This window comes from Orycteropus afer, unplaced genomic scaffold (assembly GCF_000298275.1).
Source record: "Orycteropus afer afer isolate SDZICR_OR568_19922 unplaced genomic scaffold, OryAfe1.0 scaffold00115, whole genome shotgun sequence".
In the NCBI taxonomy this organism is placed as follows: domain Eukaryota; kingdom Metazoa; phylum Chordata; class Mammalia; order Tubulidentata; family Orycteropodidae; genus Orycteropus; species Orycteropus afer.
In genome coordinates this window covers 2,275,532-2,286,836 of record NW_006921702.1, presented here as the reverse complement: position 1 = coordinate 2,286,836, position 11,305 = coordinate 2,275,532, and positions in this window count along the sequence as shown.

The window sequence follows — 11,305 nt, the reverse complement described above, 5'->3', positions numbered from 1 at the left end:
ACAGACAAGTTTGTCTTGCTGTTGGAGACCTTTCATATCACCCCCAACTGGGTCCCTGTGGCTGACTGTACCTCTGTCTGGCTTCCTGGCTTTTAATCCCCTTTCTCCTGCTCTTCTGCCCTGCTGTTTTGTGCATCCCTGTGTTGTCCCTGGCGCTGACTGTGTGATTATGTGGTGTGTTTTTGTCCACCTGCTTTTAGCTGTTTGATGGTTATTCAATTGTAATTTTTGTCTCATTGAGTGGGAGACAGCAGCAGTCCCCATAAGACACAACTACACTCACATCTCCTGCAACTTCACTTACTGAGTGAGACCCACTACCTCCTTCTCCACCAAAGGGCCAATGATAAAAACCAATAAGAAGAGCCTGAATCACCCTTGGCTGCTCTTCACAAACAGTTAACAAAGATCTCCAAGGCCATGATGCCTTGGAGACAACAGACCATCAAAGTCCACACAAAGAAGCAGGACAAAGTGGTAGAAACAAGGGAACAGGATACAGACTCAGAACATATCCCTGAGGAATAAGCAGCATTGGAACTCTCTGATAAGGAATTCAAAAGAACTATATTTAGGTGTCTTCAAAGGATTGAGAGACAGACCAAAGAAAACAGAGGGAAAAAAAATGTTGGACTATAATACTCTAGAGGACTTTCTTGAGCAAGTACTTGGTAAGGACTCCATCTTACCAAGGATGATATCCTTCTTCAGGGAATGGTCCTTCTGACAACATGACCAAAGTAGGTGAGATGAAGTCTGGCCATTCTCTCTTCCAAGGAGCATTTAGGCTACACTTCCTCCAGGACAGATCTGTTAGTTCTTTTAGCAGTCCCTGGTACTTTCAGCATTCTTTGCCAGCACCACAACTCAAAAGCATCAACTCTTTTTCGGTCTTCCTTATTCATTGTCCATCTCTCACATGCATATGAGGCGATTGGAAATATCATGGCTTGTGTCAAGTGCACCTTAGTCTTCAAGGAGACATCTTTGCTCCTCAGCATTTGAAAGAGGTCCTTTTCAACTGACTTTCCCAATGTTATGCATTGTCTAATGTCTTGACTGATGCTTCCATTGGCATCTATCATAGAATCAAGCAATGTGAATTCTTTGACAACCTCAATCTTTTCTCCATTTATTGTGATGCGGCTTATTGGTCCAGTTGTGAGGATTTTTGTTTTCTTTTTATTGAGATGTAATCCATACTGCAGACTGTAGTCTTCAATCTTTATCAGTAAGTCCCCCAAGTCATCCTCACATTCAGCAAACAAAGTTGTGTCTTCAGCATATTGCAGGTTATTAATGATTCTTCCTCCATTCCTGATGCAATGATTTTCTTCATATAGTCCAGCTTCTCAGATTATTTGCACAGCATATAGATTGAATAAGTATGTGGAAAAGATACAACCCTGATACACTCCGTTCTTGATTTTAAACTGTGCAGTGTTGCCTTGTTCTGTTCAAACGACAGCCTCCTGGTCAATGTACAGGTCCCTCATGAGTACAATTAAGTGTTCTGGAATTCCCATTCTTCTCAATGTTATCCACAATTTGTTATGATCCACATAATCAAATATCTTTGCATTGTCAATAAAACACAAGTAAACATATTTCTGGTATTCTTTGCCTTGAGATAAGATCCATCTGATTGCAGCAATACTCCATGTTCCACATCCTCTTCTGAATCCAGCTTGCATTTCTGGAAGCTCTCTGTCAATATACTACTGCAACCATTTTTCAATTATCTTCAGTAAGATCTTATTTGTGTGCCATATTAATGATATTGTTAAATAATTTTCACATTCTGTGGGATCACCTTTCTTTGGAATGGGCACAAATATGGATCTCTTCCAGTCAGTTGGCCAGGTAGCTGTCTCCCAAATCTCTTGGCATAACCGAGTGAGTGTCTCCAGCAGGGCATCCATTTGTTGAAATATCTCAATGTGTATTCTGTTGATTCCTGAAGCCTTGTTCTTCATCAATTCCTTAATTGAAGCTTCAATTTCCTCCTTCTGTACCATTGATTCTTGATCATATGCCACCTCCTGGAATGGATGAAGATCTATCAGTTCTATTTTGGTGCAGTGACTCTGCATGTTCCTTCTATTTTCTTTTAATGTTTCCTACATCATTCAATATTTTGCCCACATAATCTTTCAATATTGCAACTCGAGGCTTAAATCTTTTCCTCAGTTCTTTCAGCTTGAGAAATGCTGAGCGTGTTCTTGCCTTTTGGTTTTCTAACTCCAAGTCTTTGCACATTTCATTATAATGATTGGCTCTGTCTGCTCGAGCTGCTCTTGAAATATTCTGCTCAACTCTTTTATCTTGTCATTTCTTCCATTTGCTTTGGCTACTCTCTGCTCAAGGGCAAGTTTCTGACTCTCTTCTGTCATCCCTTTTGTTCTTCTCTTCTTTTCTTATCTTTTTAGTGACCTCTTGCTTTCTTCATGTATGATGTTCTTGATATCATCCCACAATTTTTCTGCTTTTCGGTCACTGGTGTTCAATACATCAAATCTATTCTTTAGATGATCTCTAAATTCAGGAGGGATATATTCAAGATCATACTTTGGCTCTCTTGGCTTTTTTTCATTTTCTTTAACTTCAAGTTGAATTTGCCTATGAGTAGTTGATGGTCTGTTCCACAATCAGCTCCTGGCCTGGTTTTGGCTGAAGATATTGAGCTTTTCCACTGCCTCTTGCCACAGATGTTGTCAATCTGATTCCTGTGTGTTCCATCTGGTGAAGTCCACGTGTACAGAGGCTGTTTCTGTTGTTGAAAAAAGGTATTTGCAATGAATAAGTTGGTCTTGCAAAATTCTACTATGAAAGTTCCAGCATTATTTCTGTTAGCAAGGCCAGATTTTCCAACTACAAGTGATTCTTCTTTGTTTCCAACTTTTGCATTCCAGTCACCAGTGATAATTAACACATCCTGATTGTGTGTTCAGTCAATTTTAGACTGCAAAAGTTGATAAAAGTCATCAATATCCTCATCTTTGGCTTTGGTGGTTGGTGTATAAATTTGAATAATAGTCATATTAACTGGTCTTCCTTGTAAGCATGTGGATATTATCCTATCACTGACAGCGTTGTACTTCAGGAAAGATCTTGAATCATCCTTTGTGATGATGAATGCCATGCCGTTCTCCTTCAGATTGCCATTCCCCTTCAGATTTTCATTCCCGGCATAGTAGATCATATGGTTGTCTGATTCAAAATGACCAAACCAGTCCATTTCAGTTCACTAAAGCCTAGGATATCAATCTTTATGCTTTCCACTTCATTTTTGACAATTTTGACTTTTCCTAAATTCATACTTCATACATTCCATGTTCCAATTTTTAATGAATTTTTGAAGTTGTTTCTCCTCAATTTGAGTCATGCCATGTCAGCAAATGGAGGTCTCAAAAACTTTGCCTTATCCATATCAGTAAGGCTTGTTTTACTCTGACAATGCAGCTCTTTCCCAGTCTTATTTTGAGAGCCTTCTGACCTAAATGACTCATCCTCCTCCTCTATTGGACAATGATTTCAGGTATTCATAAAATTGTGCAGTAATGTGTCAGACAGTGTTTCTCTGCTATTCATAATGTTTTTCCTGGCCAATTCTTTGAGAAGTGGACAGCCTCTTCCTTCTTCCTAGTCTGTCTCAGTTTGCAAGCTACACTGAAACCTGTGCATTATGTACATCCCACTGCATTTCAAACACCAGTGGCATAGCCTTAAGACTCAAAGCAACACATCACCACAGTAGTACAAACCAATAAAAATGTTTGTCTCCCTTAGGTGTTTGAAACCTCTCCAACCTCCCCTTACCTGGATCCCTGCTGTTGCCTCTTTACTCTGTGCCAGACCCCTGGCCATCTTCCTCTCCTTTCCCCCACTTTCCCTCCTTGCCACTTGTGGGGTGTGGCCTGGGTTCCTTCCCCTCACCAGGATCCCTGCTACTGACTCCTCACTCTGTCCCAGTCCCCCGACCTTTTTTTCTCCTTTTTTCCACTTTCCCAACTTGCTGCTTGTGGGACATGGCCTGGGTTCCCTCCCCTCACTGAGATCCCTGCCACTGACTCCTTGCTCTGTTCAGGTTCCCTAGGCCTTTTTTTTTGTTTGCATGTAATATAATGTATTTATATGTAATATAAATACATTAAATTCATAAAATGTAAAAATATAATTGTTCTTGTTACCTAGTGCCACTCTGACAAGAATATACCACAAATGGGATGGCTTTAACAAATAGGAGTTTATTCTCTTACAGTTTTGGGGGCTTTAAGTCTGAGTTCAAAATGGCAGGCTTTAGGGCCTGGTGAAAGCCCCTCAACCTTAGGTTTCAGCTCTGCCTCCTGCTCCCAGTCCACTGAAGCTGGAAGCTTTTCTTCATTCATCTGCTGGATTCTGAGGCTGACAAGCCCAAGGTTGACAAGTAATAAGGCATAGTCCTGATATTACCAAACCACATGCCAGGCCATTAATTCAAATCCATTAAAAGTCCTAAGATCAGCAGATCATGGCAGACTGCTGAACAACAACTTGGCTACATCCAGGGTTCAAGCATGCCATAAGCTGGAGACCATTCCCAAAGCTGCTTCTTATATACAGGAAGCAGACCACATCCCTAAAGCAGCTACTCAGCTGCTTGTGTTAGATCCCACTATGGAGTTGATTGCCAGTCTCATCATGGGAAATAACTACCACCAGCTGCCCAGCCACTCAACCAGGCCCAGCCAAGTTGACACACAAACTTAACCACCACAATTTCATCTCTTGTCAACTTGGCACCTATGTAGAGCTTCAATGGGTGTCATCTGTACAGATGTTCTTCACTGGGTGGCTCTAATCCCCTAGTCCCTGAGTGGTGACATTTTCTACCTGCTCTGGTGGGCCCCATTCCTCTACCTCTTGGGCATGGTAGCCCTGCCCACTCTCTCTTGAACAGCAGCTATAGCTCCATCTCACTTCATCTCACTGCTCACATGAATGAGCAGCCCCACACTCCAGAACCAAGTTGGTGTAACTTAGTGGGCCATGGTGGCTCCACCCCCAGGGGCCATGGTACTACCCTTTGAGACTGAGACAGCTCTGCTTTCCATTTCCTTGGTCTCTCCACTTCTGCTGATTAATGCTAAAGGCAACCCACTCTGCCAGAAATTTTCCTTCTCAAAGGACACTGAGTTTTCTTCCTCTGTGGGCTGGCCACCCTGCTACTCCATTTTATGGCAGTCTCTTCTACCGATTAATGCCCAAATGCAACCCAATCTTCCAGGAAACCACCTGCACAATTGCATCCAGCTTTTTCCTCCATGAGCTGGTAAGGCTGTCACTGTTTCAAAAGGTAGGACCTCTAGGGGTGGAACCACCATAGCCCCCTAAGTTTCAAAGAATTAGACCTTCACCAACTTTGTTCTGGAGTGTGGGGCTGCTCGTTCATGTGGGCCAGTGCGATGGAGCCATAGCTGCTGCCCAGGAGAGAGGGGGCAGGGCTACCATGTCCAAGAGGTAGATGAATGGGGCCCACCTGGCCAAGAGGGTGAGGTCACTACTCAGGGACGAGGGGATTAGAGCCAACTAGTGAAGAAGATCTGTACAGATGCCACCCTTTGAAGATCTGTATATGTTCCAAGTTGACACATAAAATTAACTACCACAATAACAATTCCGAGGGTTGATGAAGTTTTGGGAAACAGTAAATTCTTTGTATTGCTACTGTAATCAGTACATATTGAGGAAATATTTCAGAAAGAAATTTGGTGTTTTTTTTTTTTTTTTTTTTCCCAAACAGTCCTATAAATTCCTAGATTCAATTGTTGGAGAGGAAAAAATGCTTAATATATGAATATACAAATTTTATAATGATAAAATATAAGAAATAATCAATATGATCATGAAATATGAGGAAATATTGGATTAAAATGAGATTCTTAAAAAGAACAACATGAAAAGTGTTTAAAATTTTGTACAAATTCAATATGCCATTGCTATAAATGATATTGTGTCCCCCCAAAATATGTGTTGTAAATCCTAACTTCTATGCTTGTGATTATAAACCAATTTGAGAATGGGTTGTCTTTGTTACATTAATGAGGCAAGTGTGTTTTCAGTCAATCTTTTACAACACGTAAGAGGAGCAGATTAAACAGCATAGATGTGACAAGATGGATGCTAAGTCACATAGAGATCTCCAAAGAACCAGGAAACAAAAGCTAAAGAGAAAAGAACTTCCCCCTAGAGACAACAGAGAGAAAGAAAATTTTCCCCTAAGGCTGATCCCCTGAATTTGGACTTTTGGCCCCCTAAACTGTGAGAAAATCCATTATTGTTTGTTAAAGCTACCCACTTGTGGTATTTCTATAATAACAGCACTAGATAACCAAGATAGCCATCATATCTATATTTTAATTTAAACTTTAAAAATTGATGAAGGATGAATGGACAAATATTAAAAGGATGAACATGAAAACATTGAATGTTTATTTGATAAGGTATGCATACATTGTATACTTATAAAAAATGATTTTGATATTGTGTTATTTAGACAAGAAACTCTATTAGAAAAATAATAGCTATATGTTAGATCTCCCCCTAACCTTGTCTTTAAAATTATATTAATTATATTTTTTTCAAAAATATGTTGGGTTGTATTTGCATTAAAATATGAACTTTCATTTTTTTCCACAAATACTTATATATAAAAGATCATTTAACCTTTACTTTCTCATTCAAACATACCCATTTATAGTCACAATTACCATTTTCTTATTTGAGAAAAATAAACCGCAAAACTAAACAAAGTACATAGGTAGATTTATGGAAGCCTGAGAATTTATATATCCATTTAAAAAGAATGTAATATCTTTAATGAAGTCAAGCTTTGAAGTACTAAATTTTAGGGAAATAAATTTTAATGATAGCAACCCAAAAGCTGAATTATTTACTTAAAAATGTAAAATTGTAATAGACAATGTAATACAAGCTTTAAGATTAATATTTATGTTTTGAGCTTGTTATCATTTATAAGTTATCAAGTTTTCTCCAATTAAATATATTTATTGTTTTTACTCTTTCTTTCCCTAACCTTGGTTTTAAAGTTATATTAATTATATTTTTTCAAACATACTTTGTGTTATATTTGCATTAAAATAGATATATGTTTGTCTGTATATAAATAGGCACAAAATGATAAAAGTTATGAATCTCTGACTTGGCTGAAAAAACTGTCATTCTTGGTCTTTACTTGGAGAGCTTATAACTTTCTTAATCAAAGTTCATAAACAACAACAACAAAAGAACAAAAAATTACCTCATGAAACAAATGCATTGACTTCCTGTGTATTATGTCATCACAAAGACAGCACCTTCTTCCTAACAGCAAGCAAAAGGTCAAATGCCATTTTGTGAACAGCCAGTTACCATGCATACTTGCTCAAGCAAGCATGACTTGCAGGTAAGGTACTCCAAAACAGAAAGGAAGAGTCATTTCATTAACTCAGGGAGAGCCCAGATGGAACCAAATTATTTTCCTTTCACACCCCAAAATCATCAGTGCTCATGAGGTAATTAGGTGGAAATTATGTTGGAGTGGTCTTTAAAACATACCACTTATTTGCCAGTCTTTTTAATCACTGTGTTCTTTGAAACCATATCTTCCAAGTGATCTAATAATGTATACCACTCACTTTCCTATTTTTTTTTCCCAAATAGCAAGAGTAGAAGTAATAATGATAAGAACTTGTTCCAATATTACACACAAATGTACACTATTTAAGAAAAATTTTGGCCTAGAAATAATCTGAATTTCATTTTCATTATAACTTCACCAATGTCTAACATTGTATAGTATTGAAGGTAATTGTGATAATACCATTAGTTAAACCTACTGTTGTTAGGGGAGCTCTGGTAGCATAGTGCCTAAGGCACTTGACTGCTAATCAGAAGGCTGGTGGTTCAAACCCACCAGCCACTCCTCAGAAGGAAGGTTAGGCAATCTACTTCCGTAATGATACTGCCTCAGAAACCCAAGGAGGGGTCGCTATGAGGCGGGTCTGACTCGATGACACATAACAATAAAAACAACTGTTGTTAGGCACTGAGGAATCATCTCTGACTCATAGCAACCCTATGTACAGCAGAATGAAACACTGCCCTGTCCTGTGCCAGCTCCATGATCCTTGCTATACCTGTTGTAGCCACTATGCCAGTCTAACTTGTTGAGGGCCTTCCTCTCTTTCATTGACCTTCTACTTTACCAAACATGATATCCTTCTCCAGAGAATGGTCTCTTCTTATAATATGAACAAAGTGAGAGAGACGAAGTTTGTTCATTCTTGCTTCCAAGGAGCATTCCAGCTGCACTTCCTCCAGGACAGAATTGTTAGCTCTTTTAGCAGTCCGTGGTATTTTCACCATTTTTCGCCAGCACCGCAGCTCAAAAGCATGGACTCTTCTCCAGTCTTCCTTATTCATTGTCCAGCTCTTGTATGCATATGAGGCAATGAAAATATCATGGCTCGGGATAGGTGCACCTTATTCTTCAAAGAGATATCTTTGTTCTTTAACACTTTAAAGAGGTCTTTTGCAACAGATTTTTCCAGTGCTATAAGTCCTCTCACCAGCCACTCCTCGGAAGGAAGGTTGGGCAATCCTACTTCCGTAGTGATACTGCCTTGGAAACCCAAGGAGAGGTCGCTATGAGTCGGGGCCGACTTGACGGCACATAACAACAACAACAACATAAGTCCTCTGATTCTTTTTTTTTTCTTTTATGCATTTTATTGAAATATGATTTACGCACAGTGAAATCCACAAAACTAAAGTGACATGGGTCATTTTTTTTTTTTTTTTTTTTCAGTGTTCTGTCCTCTCCCCTCCCACCCCCTGGTAATCAACAAAGAAAGTTCCCTTCCATATATAGACCATTCTTTAACTTTTTACAATAATGAACTAATACTATACTTGTCCATCTGCATTTGACTTCTTTCACTTACCATAATGTCCTCCTACTTCAACAATGTTATGTGGTGTTTTGCAGATTCTACATTACTCGTTAGGGTTGCATAGTATTCCACCGTGTGTATGTTCCCCAGTTTGGTTATCCATTCTTCTGTTCATGTGCATGCAGGTTATTTCCCTCTTTTTGCTGCTGTAAAAAGTGCTGTGATGAACGTGGGTGTGCATGTCCTCTGATTCTTGACTGATTTTTCCATTGGTGTTAATTGTGGAATCAAGTAATATGAGATCTTTGAAAACTTAAATCTTCTCTCCACTTATCGTGATGCTGCTTTTTGATCCTGTTGTGAGAATTTTCATTTTGTTTTTTTATCTTGAGGTATAATTCATTCTGTACCTGCAGTGCTGCATCTGCTTGTTGAAACATCTCTATGGGTGTTCCATCAATTCCTGGAGCTTTGTTTTTTTGTCAGTTCTTTCAGTGCAGCTTGGACTTCATCTTTCAGTACCATTTGTTCTTGATCATATGCCACCTCTTGAAATGGATGAACTTCAATCAATTCTTTTTGGTACAGTGTCTCTGTGTATTCCTTCCATCTTCTTTTGATGTTTCCTGCATTTTTCAATATTTTGCCCATATACTCTTTTTTTTTTTAAGATTTTATTTCTCCCCTTTTTTTATTGTGCTTTGGGTGCAAATTTACAATGCAAAATCTATATTACATTCAACAGTTTGCATATATTTGATTTCACTCTCTGATTACCATCCCTGACCATAACATACTCTCCTCCCCTCCCATCCCTATGAATTCCCCCCTTACCTGTGCCCTTCTTGTGTATACACCCCTATCTGTCCAGCCTCTCCCTATGTGACTGATGCCCCTCTGGCCCCATGGACAATTGCTTTAAGGGGTGTATCTCCCTAGAGTAGGTGGGTGCATCACCCAGAGTTGGATGTTCTGCATGTAAGCCTTTCCACTGTTGGGCTGAGAGCCTATCCTTGGGAGTAAGTCCAGTCTTAGGCCCAAAGGTTATCCCAGGGCTGTAGTCTCAGGGTATTCAATCCAACCAATAATTCTGGTCATTTTTGTGTTTTTGAATTTTGTTCCACATTTTTCCTCCCACTCTATCCAGTATGTCCATTTTTTGATCCCGTCCTGAGTGGTTGGCATGGGTAGCCAGGCACCATCTAATTATTCTGGTTTCAAGGTCCATCTTGTCCTTGGACTAATTATTTCCAAATGCCTTTGATTTTCTTCACTCTTCTTTGCTTCAGATGAGAGCAGACCAACAGTGGCATCAAGAGGGGTTTGCTTTTAAGCTACTCACCAAAGTAGGTTGTGGAACAAGATTTTTAAGTATTATCTTGTGCCAATTGAGCTTGGTGTTGCCCATAGATTCTTTCAATGTTGCAACTTGAGGCTTGAATTTTTTCTCCAGTTCTTTCAGCCTGAGAAATGCTGAGCAATTTTTGATTATCTAACTCTAGGTCTTTGCACTATTTCATTATAGTAAATTGACTTTGCCTTCTTGAACTACTCTTTGAAATCTTCTGTTCAGCTTTTTTATCTTGTTATTTCTTCCATTTGCTTTAGCTGTTCTCCATTCAAGAGCAAGTTTAAAAATCTCTTTTGACATCCATTTTAGTATTTTCATACTTTTTTATCTTTTTAAATGACCTTTTACTTTTTTCATGGATGATGTTCTTGATGTCATCTCATACTTCATCTGGTTTTCAGTCACTGGTGTTCAATGTGTCAAATCTATTCTTCAGATGGTCTCTAAATTTAGGTGGGGTATAGTCAAGGTCATATTATGAAGTTGTTTAAATTTTCTTCAGCTTCAACTTGAACTTGCATATGAGAAGTTGATTGTCTGTTCCACAATCAGCTCTTGGCCCTGTTTTAGATGAAGATAATAAACTTCTCCATTGACTCTTTCCATAGATATAGTTGATCTGATTCCTGGGTATTCCATCTGGTGAGGTTCATGTGTATAGCCACTATTTATATTGTTTAAAAAAGTATTCACAATGAATAAGCCTTTGGCTTTGCAAAATTCTATAATGGGGTCTCTGGCATCATTTCTATCACTAAGGCCATATTTTCCAAATACAGGTAATTCTTCCTCATTTCCAACTTTCTCATTCCAATCCCCAGTAGTACTCAATACATTTTTTTTTTTAATTTTATTTTATTTAGATTTGGGTGAAGATTTACAGAGCAAAATCACTCTCGATACAGCAGTTCACATATACTTTGTCTCATGTCATTGACCACAATTTACCACAATGCAACAGCTCCCCTCCAATTTCCTCCCCAAGGTACCACTTCCCAGTGTCCATCCCTCCATACTCTCC